The sequence below is a fragment of the Miniopterus schreibersii genome (assembly GCF_964146895.1).
Source record: "Miniopterus schreibersii genome assembly, chromosome: 10".
Classification (NCBI taxonomy): domain Eukaryota; kingdom Metazoa; phylum Chordata; class Mammalia; order Chiroptera; family Miniopteridae; genus Miniopterus; species Miniopterus schreibersii.
In genome coordinates, this window is record NC_138110.1 from 44,127,808 (window position 1) to 44,145,645 (window position 17,838).

Genomic DNA, 17,838 nt, shown 5'->3' on the forward strand with positions numbered 1-17,838 from the left:
ATGGCTCTGCACTGGAATGGACTGAGAACAGTTAAGACTCTACAGTTTGAGTGGAAGGTAGAGTGTTGAATGTCTCCTTCTCTGCAGGTGGGACAACCACTGTTTAATATCCTGCAAGCAGGTGTTGAGTGAAGTGTAACTCCCTACTCGGGTTCAGGACTACCTGGGCATCATGTCAGACTTAGAGCCTTTTCACGGAGCTGAGCCCCATTATCAACTCTTTAAACATCACATAAGCAAAGAAAAACCAAGGCGCTCTGAACTTGCTGAAACAGCCCTTTCTGTCCCAACTTCTTGCCTCCCTGCTCTTGATGCATGTGCCAGAAGTCTCAGACTGGCAATCCAGACCCACTTCAGTCCTGCATGTTTTGTTTGTGCTGCTCACACTATTTAAAACCCAGGAAATTACACACATATTTTAAATAATTGGATTTCTGACTTCAATTGGGGGTGGAAGGAACAAACACAGGTAAGTTAGGCCTGGCAACAAAAGACTCGAACTCCCCAAGGCACCAATCCACAGGCCTTGCAGGTGTGCACTGCGCACCACAAGCCCAGGACTCCCACCCATCCCAAGCCCAGGCCACTTCACCTATTCGAGTTACCTGCTCAGGGCCCCAGAAGACACTGATTTCCCTCACCCTTGAAACCTGTCTTGAGCAACTCTAGAGCGCACCTCAATTTGTTCAGCAGCCCTAAAACAGCCAGTCACTTTCTGCTCATGGGTTGGAAGATATGTTTCAGTTACAGATGGGCACTGGACCTGCACCTCAAACTGGTGTCTAATTTACTTTTCCTATTTGTTTTTAATCTGGCTGGATCTAAATAAGGCCACATAAAACCTCTTTATATTTTAATTCCACTCTGTCAAACCTTTGAAAAGAAAAAGGAAACAGTGCCACCTAACTGTATAAGTGGCTTTGTTCTTAAGGGGTTTTTTACTGCATAGCAATTGTCAGTCATAACCATTCATTTCCAATTCATTTTCAGCTCAGCTGACTGGATAATTTAGTAAAGAAAGCTCAGTAGTTGCCGCCTTCTCAAAAGCTGGCAAAATGTCAAGTTTCACTATATTTACATCTTAAAAAATAACAAATTCAAACTCTTAGGTAAGAGAGCTAATAGAGAGTTAATAGTAAATTTTATGCAGCTAATCTTAGGAAGAACTTTCATATGAATTTTCTTTGTATGATATACTGAAATATTCAGAATAGTAATCATTTTAGTTCCCTCATAAAACCATTTCTTCTATTACAGAAATTTGGAGTAGTTGATGACCTGCAAAACAATGTTTTTATTTGATTTTTTTTTTTTAAAGCTCTCTTAAACACTCTGGCTAGGAATTAATGGCCACTAATACCTCTGACCCTAAGAAATCATTGTGTAGCAATTTCAGCACATGTTTAAAAAAAGTACTAACTGAAATCCACAGGAATGTGTTCTAGAAGTATGAAGTACTATAGAAATACCAAACTTTAAAAACATTCCTATGAGGTAAAATTATCCTAAGTTAGAATGTTCTGCATCACAATCTTGAAAAGTTCTTTTCTGTTAAGTCTACCAAAAATTAGACTGTCAATAAGCCTTCCAGAATGCAAAGAGTGAGCCTTAAACAATTTGATATGCCAATTTTCCCTGTCTCCTTTATTTATGGTTTAGGTATAAATCCATATTAGTTGAAAAACCATTGAATGTATTCTGCCCAGGTATTTCCACAATTAGTCTATATATAGAGAATGAAACAAGAAAATAAAAGATACATTATATAGTAAAAGAAAAAAATTTTTAAATGAAAGGCCAGAGACGATATCAAAGAGGAGTGACTCTAAAAATCTGTGAGTCTGATTCTTATAAACTACTCGGGAAGCTTACCAAAAGCTCAGCACACAGAGGCAATGATCAAGAAAATGGCTTAATGCTCACCCCCAAAATCAATACCCACCTCCTGAGAACTGAAATCTACAGACAGGTTCAGAGAGGCACCGGGCTTTGAACTCTGTCCTCAATGTGGACAGTGACAGAGGCTAAACCCACTAAGCCACCCTCTTACAGTCCCATGTTTTCCTCATCTTCACAATTGAGCATCAAATGCTAAGGTTTATAGTGCTTTTAAGTTACCTGATGGGTTAGCCTACTCTTACCTTGTTTGCATCATTAGAAAAACACTTCATAACACCACAAACCCTACTCTTTAAACACGGTCTTAAATTATATTTTATTCTAATTTTACAGCAGCAAGCAAATTGAATTGAATATACCTTTATATACCTATATAAAGGTATAAAGAATATACCTTTATATCTCTCATTGACAGTAATGGTCATCAAATCAATAATGAACCCAAAATTATCATATACAAGTGTGAGTATGCAGGTGTGTAGATGTATAATAAACTGATCACTACAAGTACATTTATAAACATCACTATATAGTCATCTTATATATTAAATTTCATTCTCTGAATTTTGACTAGTTGTCAAAACCCATTAAAATAGTACTTTGTGGAAATCTGAATTCTTGTTGCTTCTTACATCATAGTCAACCCATAAGAATGTACTGGAATACAATCCCATCCCCATTCTCACCGAAAACCTCAAAACCTATCCCAGAGGAACAAGTAAACTGGGCAAGAAGACAGCCTATAAGATACATATAAAGTACAAATGAGGAGGAAAAACAGTTTGCATACAAGGACTCGTATATTATAGCTGAATCCTATATGGGTGAACCTCATGGGCGAATTTTAATTTTAAAATAAAAATTAAGAAATGGAATAGGGTACTACAAAGGTGAGAGTTAGACTCACTTGACATTCATATATGTGAAAAACTTTTTTATGCTTCTTTAAATCTTGAGCATAACTCCATTTTATATATAATCAGAAAGTATTTAGTGTCCTTCCCAGGATGCAACTGTGTGTAAACTGAGGAAACGTCTTACTATGTTTCATGTGAAACTTTAGCAAATATTGCTCACATTTCAGAAAATTATGTCATTGAGCACAACGCTGCTCAAAGACTCCCCCAAGTGATACAATCCCCGTGTCAGCTTTTTTATTGGTCACTTTCACATATAGGTGAATACACATATAGATACAGGCATCCAACAACTTCATTTTATTTTCTACACTAATCATGTCCAAACACTTTGAAATATATACCATTTTATTATAAATTACCTTCCATTTCTTTCTCCATTTTATTATATATGGGCATTATATTGATTTTTTTGAAAGTATGGATAGGTAAGTTATTTAGCTATTAATTTCATTTCAAGATACTAAGGGTGATGTGCCAAATACGTAATCAAAGGGTTGGTAAAGTTGAAACCCCTGATCTATAACATTCATGAACCTTCTTCTACTTTGGTTCTTCCTAGATTAGGTCAACAAACAAGTAGAAAAGAAACAGGGGAGACAGGTAGATGATAGGCCATTCATTTAAGCTTTTATTTTATGCCTGCCAAAGAGTGGGAGTAAGTTCAAACTCTGGGAACAAACAAACAAAAAACCTCAATTTTTTGTCCCTGCTTTAAAAGATTTCCTCATTTTTAGTCCCAGAAGTTTGTCACTGCTTTAGGAAAGTGCGATACTGAGGAAGGACATAAAAGCGAACTGTGTATTTATTTATCAGAAACTTCATTATGGAAATTTTGAAGTGGATTAGATAAAAATCAGAATAATTTTTAAAATGTGAGTGAATCAAATCATCTCTTAAAATAATGTATAAACTATTTCTTTTTATTTTCAGTCCTGACTGACATTTTTAGTTATTTAGCCTGAGGAAGAGTTGGAGAAGTTTTTTAATGCACATACAGTAGGGCCTATGTATTTTGGAGAATTTATTACCTTCACTTGCAATATAACATTCAGTGAGAACATTCAAAGATGAGGACAGAGATTTTTCAGTTTTCAAAAAGTGAACCTATCTTTCTTCTTTTGTGCCATATACTAGCAGTGGCCACATAAACAATGCAGATATAACACAACCCTGAAGATATCACTCATCCTTATGAGGGGTTCATTAAAACCTTGGCTGTTTCTTTGTCTGTGACATGTGGTCTCTGGAGTGACTGCTATGTGACCGAGGTGACAAAGACTAGAACTGGCATAAAGGGAACTCCACCCTGCCACTGTGCAACCTTCCACGCCCAGCTTCTCAGGCAGCGTCTGAGGAGCAGCTCAATGATGCCTGTCAATTATGGACTTGACAGAGACAGTCTCTCTCTCAACAGCTGCTGCGAAGTGTGGTCACCCTCTTGTTAGCATAGGCACTGATATTTTTCACATACCTCTTGTAGAGTTTGAGGGCCCACTCATTAGTACCCCTACTCCCTCCCAGCTTTATTTCCTGGGCAAAAAGTACAGAGTACCCGGTGCCCATGCCTGGCACACGACAGGGACTCAAAAATGCTGTCGAATGAATAAATACAAGAATAAACCAGTGCATCTTTTCTAATGTGATACAGAGAATCCTCAAATTTGAATCCGCATCCTTGGTTGTGAGCTTCCTGGGGAAGCTCAGTGTCTATTTGGCTCCTTCTCATCTCCCACAGCCTAGCACATCCTTGGCCAAAATGACACCAAGTAAGTGCATACGGAACAAATAAATGTACTCTTACTTAACAGATACTTGTATTACTGGCTTCATAATTACCAACTGTGCAAGAACACAAATAATTATTACTCTAGAATAAAATTCGCCAAGCTATTGAACACAATTTTTCTGCAAAATGTGGCTGTGAAAACAAAGGTAAACATGCTGTAATAGAAACCGCCTGGACTGGGGTGCACGAAGCTCAGGTCATAGTTGCAACTCTGTCATTACTTGGGTGGATAAACGTGGGCAAACCGAGTTTTTCATGGGGCTTTCACTTTGGCATGTCTGCAGCAAGAGGTCTGGATTGGAAATACATGTGACAAGATTTTTTTAAGCTCGCTATTAGTAGAAATTTAAGAGGTAGGTAAAGAGCATAAAGCCATAATAAGATAGAACTCAAAATCAATTTTAAATATTTTTCTTACCAATGTGGTAAAATTTCAATTACAACTTGTTTTAGCTTTCAAAGTGCTAGTAACAATTTACTTCTTGGCCACAGTTTAACAGCAGTCGTAGTTGTGTCTGGCTAGTCATGTGAAAGGAATAAACGGGCCACGCAGTGCCGTTAAGAACTACAATTTTAAAGGCAGCCAAAGACAGACATCTTTCTTCTTCCCCTCACCTTCAAATAATGGGGCTGTTATACCCAAAGCTCACCCAACAAAAATACCATTTTAAAAGAGGTGTATTTTTTTCTTTCAGAATATAAGCTCAAGAGCAGGGATGATGTTTTCATGTATGTTCTATTGTGTCTAGTACACTGTAAATGCTCAATAAATATTGATGATGGGAAAAAAGAACTATAGAAAAAGTCTTATGACATAATAACTTTGACCTTGGCACACTGCTTATTAATACAACTGGACCTCTGATTTGTCATGTATAAAACAGGCTGAATTAGCTAAGTGGTTCTCAAATTTCCCCTCCTTAGGGGAAATTTGGAAATATCTGGGGACATTTCTGGTTGTCACAATTAAGTGAGGTCAGGTGCTACAGATATCTAGTGGGTAGAGGCCAGGACTGCTGCTGCTAAACATTCTACAAAGCACAGAACAGCCCCTTAGAACAAAAATTATTAAATAGTAGAACTTGAGAAAAGTATGAATAGATTGCTTCCAAACTCTCTAAATTAAAAAAATAATAACAAGGTTGACTCTATGTTGTTAAATGAGGAACAGCAGAAGCTACTCTGTAAGCTATGGTTGGTCTATGATACAAGTTCCAGCTACTCTGAGCTGAAAGTCCTAGAAACTTGAAGGACAAGTACTTTTGACATAAACCCAACTTAAAACCATGCCTACTAACCTTACACTTTGTGAATCACATTGGTGATTAATATGTGGCTGTACCTTTCACAGCTGTCTTCTTTCCCTCTCATATGTCCTCCACAGAAATGGACAGTTTGTTTTGGACAGATGCAAGCCAGTCCTGAAGACTGACAATGATATTCTCCTTACCCTAACAATAGAAGAACAAAGTAGCCCTAAAGATTACAAATAATCAACTGTGGTAAAATGGATGGACGCTGGCATTCACACAAAACACAAATATGGCATCAGCTGGAAATGGGAAGCTTCTGCACTGTAAATAGGGTCCATCCATAGAACAGATACAAATTAACAACTACTAATTTACATGGGATGCCAAATCCAGAAACATGACTTACCTTGTTACCTTCCTAAAAAGTACCAAATATCTGTGGCATTCAATTAACAAAACAAATAAAATATACTCATGGCCCTACACAGAACTCTATCAACTTGGACATTACCTATAAGAGTGAGATTTTTCCAAGTACACTTAGCAAAAGGATGATCTCCTATGCAAGTCAAGATGTCTCAGATTCTTGGTAGACTAGCTTTAACAGTGCCTATTCTAAGATCAATTGTATATGTTGAACTGCCTAAAAAAATTCACATATAGTCTCTCACAGTTTTTGAAGAGAAGTTCATAACAAAAAAAATCTTTGTTCTAACCATCCTTAGAAATCGTGTATAAAATATAGATTTGAAAGTGCTATGCCAGCATTTCTAATAATTCACCTTGGTAATGTCTTGGACCAGGACTAAAGGGTACAATGATAGGGAATTAAAAGATATTCTTTGCCATAAAGCAAAAAGAGAAGAACCAGTATATTTCCTTTGATATGATCATAATAATAATGAAATGAGTAGCTGAAAAGTCAGTTACTCACAGAATCCCAAAATGTTAGAGATTTTATGGAATTTCTTTTCTGTACGAGTCTGTCTCTGACTCAAAATCATTCAAACTTTCTGGGTATCTAACACTATGTCAGGCAATTGTTACCCTCTGGAACGGTATGGTAAACAAAGCCTTCACTTAACCTCAAATGTTCCCTTGTGGGAACACAGAAAAGTAAGGACCTACCCTTCAGAGTGAAACAGTGAACACCAGCACATGGTGGTAGGAAAGTACATGGGGGAGGGGAAACCCGGCTTTAGGGAGACTTAAAGACTTTCTGAACGAGGAAAATTCACAAGAAAGGCAGGTACAACTGTTCAAAAGCCCATAAGTGAGAGAAGACACTGTCCCCTTCCAATCATACAAAAAGTCACATGTCCATCCATTACACAAGCTTTTAGACAATTAGTAAAAAAGATATATTTTTAAAATAGGAATATGTAAAAAAATTCCACAGAAACATGAATGAAAGCTTTTAAAAGTCTAGGTTATGTCCAAATTTTGAGAACTCTACCTCCCTACACAAGTATGTGCCTTACACCATCATAGGGTCTGACCAGCTCCCCACTCCTCACTCCCAGACTTAATCAAATCAGACTTAATTTGCATGGAACAGGTGGAATAAGCAGCTAGTATGTTTGCTGGTGTTCTCCATAATGATACATAAAAAAGGCATTGATGATGAGTAAGGAAAGCAACCTGATTAAAATGAAAGTACATTCAGCTAATCATAGAGCTGACCCCACAAGTCACAGGTTGTAAAACGGCAGCCTATAAACTGCATCTGGTCAGCAAATACACCCTGTTTACCTTAGCAGTGTCCCAAAAGTTAGAGTCAATATTTTTAAATAGGGTGGTTTCACATTTTTTGAAATGGAATTTCCAACTTGAAGAGTTTTTTGTTTTTTTTAATAACTACCTTCTTTAAACCATATAAGATCCTTAGTGTGCCAAAGTCTCCACCATTCCCAGTCCCCACAGCACCGTGGGGATTTTTCTCCTTCTTCTTGCCCTTGTACTCTAAAACTTTCTTATCCTACACAAGTACTATGTTTTCCAAGGTGAGAAAATGAAAGCAAAATCAAGAGGGTTCTGTGTCTTCTTCTACCTGCCTGCCTCACTCAGTTCCCTTACCTGCCTAGCCCCTTTACACATCCAAATTGCTAACCCTGGATTTAGGTCATAATCCCATTTGCCTAAGGGCACCAAGTCAGTATATCATGTGTGGCTAAATCTAGAAAACCAAAGGCAAGGGCAGAATACTTGCTTATCTATGAACTAGGCCTTGGACTAGCATCAGTGCTAACCTGGATCCATTTATGCAGGCCTGGAGTCATGTTTATAATCTGCTCTTTGGTTTTTATTTAGAAATAAATTACAACAGTAATGACTAAGAGCAGTTTTTTAAATTTGTCACTTAAGAAAGTCCTATTTTTGTTTGATGAACACATAAAAAAAGGAACCATGAAGAATAAGCAATGGCACATAATTGTCAGATTAGAGACTTTTGAGTAACTTGGAGAGTCTCCCAGTGTTAGGATCAGTGCTAGGACACTGCATTGTAGGGAAATCATAAATGGTCCATGGGGTAGACCTTCCTGGTCAGGACTGAAAATGCTACAACAAAGGCTGCTTGATAGCAGGCTCTAAGACCACATGTATTCAGACACAATGTCCACTTGCAGACAGACTGCCAGTTCATAGTCAGGATGGCCATTAAGTCTGGTCTGAGTTAAGAGCCACAGAAAAAATAAATTTATGCTAAACTCCAGAAACATATGCCTAGGACAGTGCTGGGTGCTTGACACATATCACAACCACACCAAGTTGTCTCTCTAAAAAAAACACTGGACAAATGGTCAAAGCAAAGTTACCGGATCCGCTTCTCCCCAGTCATACCCATCTATGAAAATTCACCCAGTATCCTATGCTAAAGATCAGGGAGCAATCTCAGATTCTTTTCTTTCCTGTACCCTTTAACCCATCAGCAATTTGGTAAATTGTATCTCTAAAATACTCCTGAAGTCCTTCCACTTCTATCCATCTCATTACCCACTCCCCTGGCCCAAGGACCAGAACTCCCACTTGAACCCCTGCAATAGCATCCTAACTGGTCTTGCCACCTGCACAATAGTCTGTAGATGGCAGCCAGAGTGGGTCTCTCCCAATATAAAGCAGGTCATGTCACACCCCTGCTCAGACTCTGCAAAGCCTTTCCATGGCAGCAAAAATTGAATGCACAACCTTCAACTTGGCTTTCCTGGGGAGTCATGCTCAGGCCCTGACTACCGGTCCAGCCACTGCCCCACCCAATCCATGCCCTTCTACCTCGCAGACCTTCTCTTCCTCCCTCCAGGGCACCAAGACCACCTTGAGGGCCTCACACACATGCTTCTCTCTGCAGCTATTCATCTTCAGAGGGGCCTTTTCTGACCCGCAAACCCATATTAGGCACACCTGTTGGTTTTTCTCACAGTATACTTAGTTTGTCCTTAGGCATTTATTTGGAAAAGATTGTTAATATCTATCCCCTCACTAGACTATATGCTTCCTGAGGGCAGGAGTTATGTCTGGATCAATCACCCTCCCATACACAGCGCATAACTGTCACAAAGTGGACACACAGCAAAAATGCCTCACCCCCCCATTTAGGTTCTTTATTGTGTGTGTTTTCTGCACATGGATCATGCCTTTATTTAAGAATTAGCAAACAATACTGTAGAAACACTGATATGTAAATTTCTAAAATGTCGTACCTTCAGTATCCAGAATAGACAAACCTATAGAGACAGAAAGCAGATTGGTGGTTGCCTAAGACTGAGAGGTTCAGGAAGAAATGGGAATTGACCTCTGTAGTATAAAACTGATTGTGATGATGGTTGCACAACTCTGTGAATTATAAACTTTAAATGGGTGAATCGTGTGATATGTGAACTATATCAATAAAGCTGTAAAAGACACAAAAATAAGTAAAATAAATGCTGTATCTTCAATTTAGTTGGCAGACACCACCTTTAGTGATAACATGAGTTTAGTCTTTGATGTAAAAACCACACACTAAACAGTAAAAAAAAAAAAAAAAAAAAGAGCTTCCTATTATTTGAAAACAGCAGTTTCAGGAGAATGTAAAACTGCATAGATCTGTAATAAAAGAACTGGCTATATGAGAGTAGCCCACTTTCACAGCATTCCTTTACTACATATGTGAGTTATTGGTTATGCTGTAGGATTTAACTGCTACAGCATGAAAAGGCAACTATTTAGGGAAAAGGGGAAAAGTTAAAAAAAGGAATGTACATAAGGCAAGATTGCTTTTACATATAATAAGCATAATATTATTTTATGAAGACAAGATAAAAATTACTCAAGGCTAGCTTTGTTCTCACTGAATAAAAACAATAGGCTAAGTACTGAGCTCCTCTCTGTGACTAGTAATCAATGCCTTGGTTGCCACACTGGTAATCACAGGGTAGGCATCTTGGTACTCTCCAAGGTACTCATCTGGATGTTCTGCCTGATAATCACTATCAATGATTTCTGACCCATTTTTTCCTATTCCTTGGCTTCTGTTGTGAATGGCAGGTTCTGTTGGAGCAGCCCAGTATTTGGAGTCCTATATTTGCCACTGGAGCTCATACACACTCATTCCTTTCTCGGAAGCGACTTTGTTGGTACCCATCTGAGGGGAAACTGTCGAATTGTTACTGGTTGTAAGGTCAGCTCTGGCTGTAGATGTCTCTTCTGGTACCCGGAGCTAACATCCCCGCCTGGCTGGCCCCTTTGTTGGTGCCCATCTGCAGACTAATCGTGGTCTGCTCAAAAGGTTTGTCAGTTTGCATTTGGGGATCATAAAGGTGCCTCCTGGTTCCATAGGCTGTCATATCATACCTGTCTGTCCGGCACATTTGTTGGTTCCCATCTGCAAACCAATGACACTTTGGCCAGCTTTTAATTTTCCTTTGTCGAAACGTAATGTTTGTTTCTCTGCATACTTCACTCCAGTGTTGATGGTGGTATGGAATCTTTTTGTTTTAGCCAGACGGCTAGAGCCACCAGCACAGTCTGAACATGAGTCATGTTTCCACTCTCAAAAAGATCATTTGCTTCAAATATGTCATGGAGCTTCATACCATAAGCCTGAATAGCTTTAATAAAGTTGCCAACATTCTCCAACTGGGGCCAGTTTAATGAGAAGTCATTGGCCTTCTTCACCAAGCCTGGCTGTAGCTTGTTTATGAGGTCGCAAAGGATTATGCTGTCTTTCAAGCCCAGCTGAAAGTTGGTACTGATGCTCATGCCTGTCACCTCTTCTATCCAATTGCGGAGATCTTCTTTTGCCTGATCATACTTGGAAGCAATCTTGCAGCTTCCCATACCTGTCGGTCTAACCTCTACCCACTGCAGCCATGGGAAAGGTACCCATTTAGGTTCTTTAGGGCAACAATGATTTAATCTAAAAAGCTATCATTATTTTAAAAGCAATCATAATAACTTACACACCAAAACACTCTGAATAAAAGTGCCATACTGCCCATCTGTCCCTCTAGTTAAAAACAATCTCTCTAGCTATGTATAGTAACAAAGAAAAGATGCACGCACTGCTGCTCCGTCTCCCACATCCCCCACCTGACACTTTCCAAACAATTTATTTTCAATTATTAATTGTGGCAGCAAACACACTTTCATCACTGAAGATCTAGCTTCATGATTAGATGCATAAGCATTCTCCACAATGTCTAGTTTCATTAAGAGAATGCTTCACACATGAGCTGAAATCAACACAAAATAAAGGTTCATCAGGTGACACCAAGCAGGGGCCTTACTGTGGTGCCGTCCTTCCCTGAAAAGCACACACAGGCCAGCGCAGTAGAGTGACAGTTCTGATGGGCTTAGGGGAAAGGTTTTATTTTTCCAATGCTACTGTGGAAATTGTATTTGCAAAATAAAATAGGTATAAATTCTTCAAGGGCACTATTCTAAAAAAAAAAAAAAAAAGGGTAGTGCAAGTGTTTAAACAAAAGATATTACATGTGTGAATGAACTGAAGAGCTTCATTTCTCCCAAGTATCTTCTAATTCATAGCTTTTGCTTTCTTCTACTTAAATACAATATCTATATTAATACTACTTGCTGTAAGGAACTCTTTGGAGTATGTGAACAGTCCTTTGGTTTTTTTAATGGACCCAAATAGTTTTCTTCATTTGGACATATGTTCCATATTACACCTGAAACTAATATGTTATATGTCAATTAAACCTCAATATAAATAGACAAGCCAACAGAAAATGGCAAAATCTAAGGTCTGGGCCATTAAAAAACAGTTTTCATATATACACATTTATAAGTGAATCAGAAAAAGTGGAAGTCCAAGGAAGGAACTCTGGTCTAAGAACCAAAGAAGCCTTCATGGAGGAAGAATTACCCTGGATCATGAAGAATGAATACAAGATTTCTAGTTTGGGAGGGTTAAGTGCTGGTAGGGAGAGCATGCATATCCACAGTGCCCAATCTGGGCACTGAAAATAATCTTAGTTTCAAATAAATCATAATCAACCCTTTCGATGCATGAAACACCTGTCTACCTCCAGGAACCCCACACTTCTCTTCTCCTCACTGTCAATCTACACAATATCCATTTTTCAAGATTCATCCTGAGGCCCAATATTCTCTCTGCATCCTTTTCTGATCACTCCAGACCCCAAACCTCTGGCCACATCACTGGCATTTTATTTTAGATTGTTTTAGTCTCAAACCCTATTTAGTCCCTTGTTATATTTTGTTCACAAGTGGTTGGTTGGCATGTTTATCTTTCCAAAACTTTTAGTGGTTTATCATATGAATGTATGAACATATGTAGTAGATGGTTTGTTGCACAAACGACAACTGAAATTTAAAAAAAAATAAAGATGAACTGGAAGTATAATTTAAGATGCAAATCACACAGCTACTGCAATAAATATAGAGGTCATCTAAGATTCTTATGAACTTAAAAATATGCTTATTTCTTCTTTAAATGAAAGTTAAGGCAGTTCCTTAACTTTCCTTAATTCTGCCTTCACCAGATGAGCTTCCCACCAATGCACTTTCTTAGAAAACAAATTTCCAGCTGACTGGAGAGGTAGACCAAGCTTAATACTTCTTTTGGCCCCAATATAGCCCAGCAAAGTGCTAAGTAAACAATTCTGCAGTCAAGGACTACCTGCAATACAAACTCATCAATGTGTCTCACAGCCTGAGAACATAATTAATAGCAGTGGTAAGCTTATCTTCCTTCTACTCAACAATTATACACCAAGTGCATATACCAGAATCCAATCAATTTATATGCGCCAAAAAGCTCTCCTCTTTCAACCCTTCCTCCAGATTCTAAGGTACCTTGAGGAATAACTGAAGTTGGCTTCTTTAGCATCTCTTGTTAAGAGCTAAATGCATTCAAAGTCTTTGTAATATCAAGGGTCTAAAACATACTCCAGCCACCACTACCTGTTTGCTACTTTAACCTTTTTTAAGTTAAGTGGGCTAGAAAATAGACCTCACTACACTTGTTTCAGCGAAGGACTGACTCTAGAGCCTGCCACGAGCATCTTCTAGAACAGCTCCAACCAGTGGGATCCAGAAGGTGTCCCTGACAAGACCTAGTGCAGACCAAGTAACTGAAGTGGGAGTGAGTCGTCCTGGTCCTGGTCCACTTGGAAACAGCCCAGAAGAGCAGGTCCAGGTAACCTGGCTGAGTCCACCTGCCTATCTCACGCTGAAGTCTCAACAATAACAAAGACCAGTCCTTTTGATTTAGTTTCCACTTCGGGCCATGGGCAGATCAAGTACGTCCCTCTAAGTGGATGAAGGCATATACAAAACAGAGCACGTTCTCTGGACTTCGATCAAAACGACGGGATATAAAAGGCAGGGGATAAATCCGGCCGAAGTTCCCCGACTTCGCGAAAACGTTCACACCGACCGCACGGGTACCTGCGGGCTGCCCGGGTTCGCCCAGCCCCGCGGGCCCCAGCCCGGCCCGGCCCGGCCTGAGCGCGAGGGAAGTTCCGCCGCGCCCGCCGCGCGGCCCGGACGACAGCGACGAGCTAGTTCCAACCGTCAGAGCCGGGCCACGCGTCCGCCCTGCGCTCACTTCCGAGGCTCCTACCCCGGGGCAGGGCGAACTTGGGGATCGGGAGCGGGGAGGAGAGGGGAGCGGAGTGGCGAGGCGCTCGAGGGGTCGCGGCGGGGCCCAGACGCGGGCTCACGCGACCGTTGGCAGAGGGGAAGGGGACGGCGGCGGGACGCTGGCCGGGAGAGGAAACAAAAGCTGGCCGCCCCCGCGGGCGCCCGGAGGCCAGAGGGCCACTTGGCGCCCCGGAGAGTCACGTCCCAGTCCCTCATCCCGCTGAGCCGGTCCCTCCGAGCCCAGGTGGCGGCGCCGGTCACCCCAGTCCTCGCCGGCGAGCAGGACAGCGGGACGGAGCGGCGGCCGCGCCCGTCCAAAGTGGGCGACAAGCGGGGCAGCGCCCCGCGCGGGGAGCCCGGCGCGTGCCCGGCGGCGAAAGAGAAAGAGAAAGAGCGGGGACCGGCGGCGGGGACTCCTAACGGCCACCAACCCCGCCGGCCTGGCCCCGTCGCGGGCGACGCGCAACGCCCCTCGGCCCGGCACGGGGCCCGGGGCCAGCCCTGGCGACGACGGCCGTGGGCGCCCACGCGATTCCGGACCAAACCCCTCGGGCGGCGGCGGCCTGCTTACCCCCAGCAGAGCAGAGCCGGGCCGTCCGCGGTGCCGACTCGGCGACAGGCCGGGCGCGAATCGAAGCGCCGAGGTTGCGCAGCCCCGGCTGTGGCGCCGCTGGCCCGGCGGTGCCCGCGGGAGGGGAGCGAGGGTGCACGCGCGGGGTGGGGGCGCGGAGCCTCCCCCTGCCCGCCCGGCGCGCATGCTCCCGCCGCACCTGCCTCGCTCCGGGCGCCGCTCCCGAGTGGACGCCGGGCCCACCCGACTGGGGCTCGCCGGTGGGCGGAAGGCGACCGCGGCTTTATTTTCAAGTGCCCTTTTCTCCTCATTCGTTCCCCGAGAAGGAGTCCCCCAAATCTTGGCCACTTCCTGCCCGACCCCTCCCCCCTCCCGCGGCGCTGTCCCACGGCCTCACCCCTTTTTCATCCTAGCTCCCAGGGCTCACCTTCCAATTCGCTCTCTCGCCTCTGGATTCCTCTCTGTCCCGCCGCTCCTGCGGATTTTGCAGCCTCCTCTCACTGCCCCTTTCCCGCTCCTGACTTTGCTACATTCGCTCCCAGGGGTATCATTTCAAAATAAAAGAACACTCTCTCCAAGCGAGAGAACAGAGGTGACCGACCCAGTACTGCTGCTTAGGGCTGCGCAGCAAGCAGGAGCCGCTGAGTTCCTGCCCTCAGGTAACTTACAGTCTTACTGGTTAACTTTCAGCCTTTTACAAAGCATTGTCACAGACATAGAGAGGAATTTATTGAATCATTTATTTTGGCTTATAAATCAAAGTAGATGGTAACTGAAGACTGCATTTTGTGACTTTTTAAAAGATTTTATTGATTTTTAGAGAGGGAGAGGGAGAGAGAAATATTGGGTTGGAGCCCACAACCCTGGGCACGTGCCCTGTCCTGAAATGGAACCAGCAACCTTTCAGTGCATAGGAGAAGGCCCACCAACTGAGCCACACCAGCCAGGGTGTGACTTTTAAATGGAACTTTCTTTCATGGAGGTTCCTTGTGTATAAACTATAATATGCAAATAATAGCTGGTAGGTTCAAAATAAATATTCATTTGTTGTTTTAGGCAAGAAATTCAATAATTTAACATGATTAATAATATCCAAAATGATCTTTTGGGTTGGTTCTTGATTACCATAAACCAAAAACTAAAACTTCGTTCTTCAGATAAGACTGGGCCTTTGGTATTGTGGACAATGGAATGCCTACTAAAAAGGGCTCCCAGTAGCTAACTGGGCTCAAATTAAAAAACAAAGCAAAACACACACACAAAAAACAAAAAAACCCTAGCAGCCACTTCTACACAGGCACCTGACATGCAAACTGCACTTCCAGGAGAAGCCTTCCTCAACTGTGTGCCTGCATTGCGCTCCTGCCAGCTGAGCTGCCCTTACAAAAGAGTTTCTGGAATCCTATTTCAGCCAATAGGACTGAGACTTTCCCCATCTAATTGGGAGCTGCACAGCTTTGTCCCCATCAGCTTCTTCACCCACCAGAGTGACTCAGTTCTAACCAATCAGGACAGTGCTTTTTGGATCAGTCAGACTTTGACGATTTGGAGTCTTCATTTGCATGAGGAAGGACAACCAGGGACCCCTGCGGGGACGTTTGTCTATGTAAGTCAGCTCCCCTCTGGCTCTAGGAGTGCACTTTCCCTTCTCCAGGAATACTGAAGGCTGAGTCTCCGTGGCTAAGCTGAAACATGAAGATGATTTGCCAAAACAGAGTGCAGGCCAGAGCATGCCATAGCAGAGCATTGTAATCCTGTGAACACAGCCACACTTCAGGGTACTACCTATATTTGCTTGCTTACCTGAAAACTGCGTGAAACTAGAGTGGGACTCAGTGGGTGGATGAGAAGTCACTCTCCCTGATATTCGCATGAGCATAAATAGTGTGTTTTGTTGTTGTTTTTGGTGAAGAACAAGGAAGAACAAGTGCTTCAATTATTGAAGAGTAACCCAATCCTACCCTGTGGTGTTTGTTCACCTTTAAATACTAAGTCTTAATGAGGTAAACATCAAAATGTCCTCAGCAGAGAGAGAGTTAAGGGCACTTCTGGTTCCACCTGCCCCTTAGAAAAATCAATAAAAACAGAAACACCATGTTCATGGGTTATGTTTAAATAAAAGGATGTTCCAATAAAACAGGTGACACAGGCAGAGAACCGTATCCAGGGTTACTTAAATGTAAATGCATGGGTGCATAGTGGTAACAACAAAATATGATTATATTCAAAGAAGCTGACATCTGTTTTAAACTACACTGTTATTCAAGTTTATGGAAATATAAGCAGGTACCCATTGGTACACTTATTACAGAATTTTTTTAAAGTTGTTGCAGTAAATCCCTTTTATTTGAACAACTGCAGATTAAAATGAAATAGCCACATTGTTGATTATTGTAATGTTACTAATGGTCCATTGTGAACTAATGGGGTTTCAACACTGATGGTTACTAGCCATTTTATTTTTATAATTCAATTGAATCTGACAAATTCTAAGTACCAAAGTTGATGCGGAGCAGATAGATAAGGATGGTTTATCAGTGAGATAGAAAGCCCTTGTGGCATAGTAAACACAGAAGTACCACTTTCCAAAGGTCATCAAAACGTAACAGAGTCAAGGCAGTTCTATCAGGTATCCAGTTCTATATGGAATTTGTGTCTGTCTATTGTGGGTGGAAATGAAATCTGCCCATTTGCTAAGACCATGATTGGCTTTATATAAGGAACACCACATTTAAATTTACTAAATGTATTTACTTTTTTCTAGTTGGGTGTTTTATTTTTATATATATGTTATTTTTTCTAAATAGAATTAAATTACATTGCTTTAGTATTCAATCAATAACCGGATTGGCTGTTAACGCAGATGGGTTTTTAAGACTCACGATTATTTTCTAGTATATACATAGGACCATTTGTGAGAGTTAAGAGCAGAGCAAATTCTTTTACATACTTCACTGTGATTAAGGAGAAGTTACCTTAACAGCATTCTCTGCTTGCTCCATAAGCAGGTTGTCCATTGCAGCTAAAATTGTTTTATTGGTCAAAGTTTATCTTCAATAAGTATTATCTTCAAGTTTATTTTTAGTTTATTTTTATATTAATGCCATTGTTAATAATTTTACCCATTATAGTAATAATTTTACTATATTCCCTGTTATACGCTATGTTGGATGGTGGATTGTCAGATGTTAAACTTTCTTCAACGGCTTTAAATATAAATAATTGCATAAAGTTCTACTTATATGTAAATATTACTTCAAATTTAAATAATATTGAAGAATTAAAACTAATTTTAAACAAATT

At 41.3% G+C, this 17,838-nt stretch overlaps 1 protein-coding gene and 1 pseudogene across 5 annotated transcripts in view; both read right to left on the minus strand.

Annotated features, from left to right (window-relative positions):
- Positions 1–15,048, minus strand: part of L3MBTL4 (L3MBTL histone methyl-lysine binding protein 4) — a 286,253-nt gene extending 271,205 nt beyond the window's left edge. The window contains exon 1 of one of the 4 annotated variants that reach the window (XM_081149411.1): positions 14,963–15,048. The gene's annotated coding sequence lies outside the window, so the exon portion shown is untranslated. Of the gene's footprint in view, positions 1–14,535; positions 14,747–14,962 lie in introns of those variants that run through there. The other 3 variants (XM_081149413.1, XM_081149410.1, XM_081149412.1) reach the window with 3 other exon arrangements.
- On the minus strand, positions 10,229–11,156 carry LOC308562580 (calponin-3 pseudogene; annotated as a pseudogene). The gene has a single exon. The product of its transcript is annotated as a calponin-3 pseudogene (transcript).
- Positions 15,049–17,838: the final 2,790 nt, after the last annotated feature.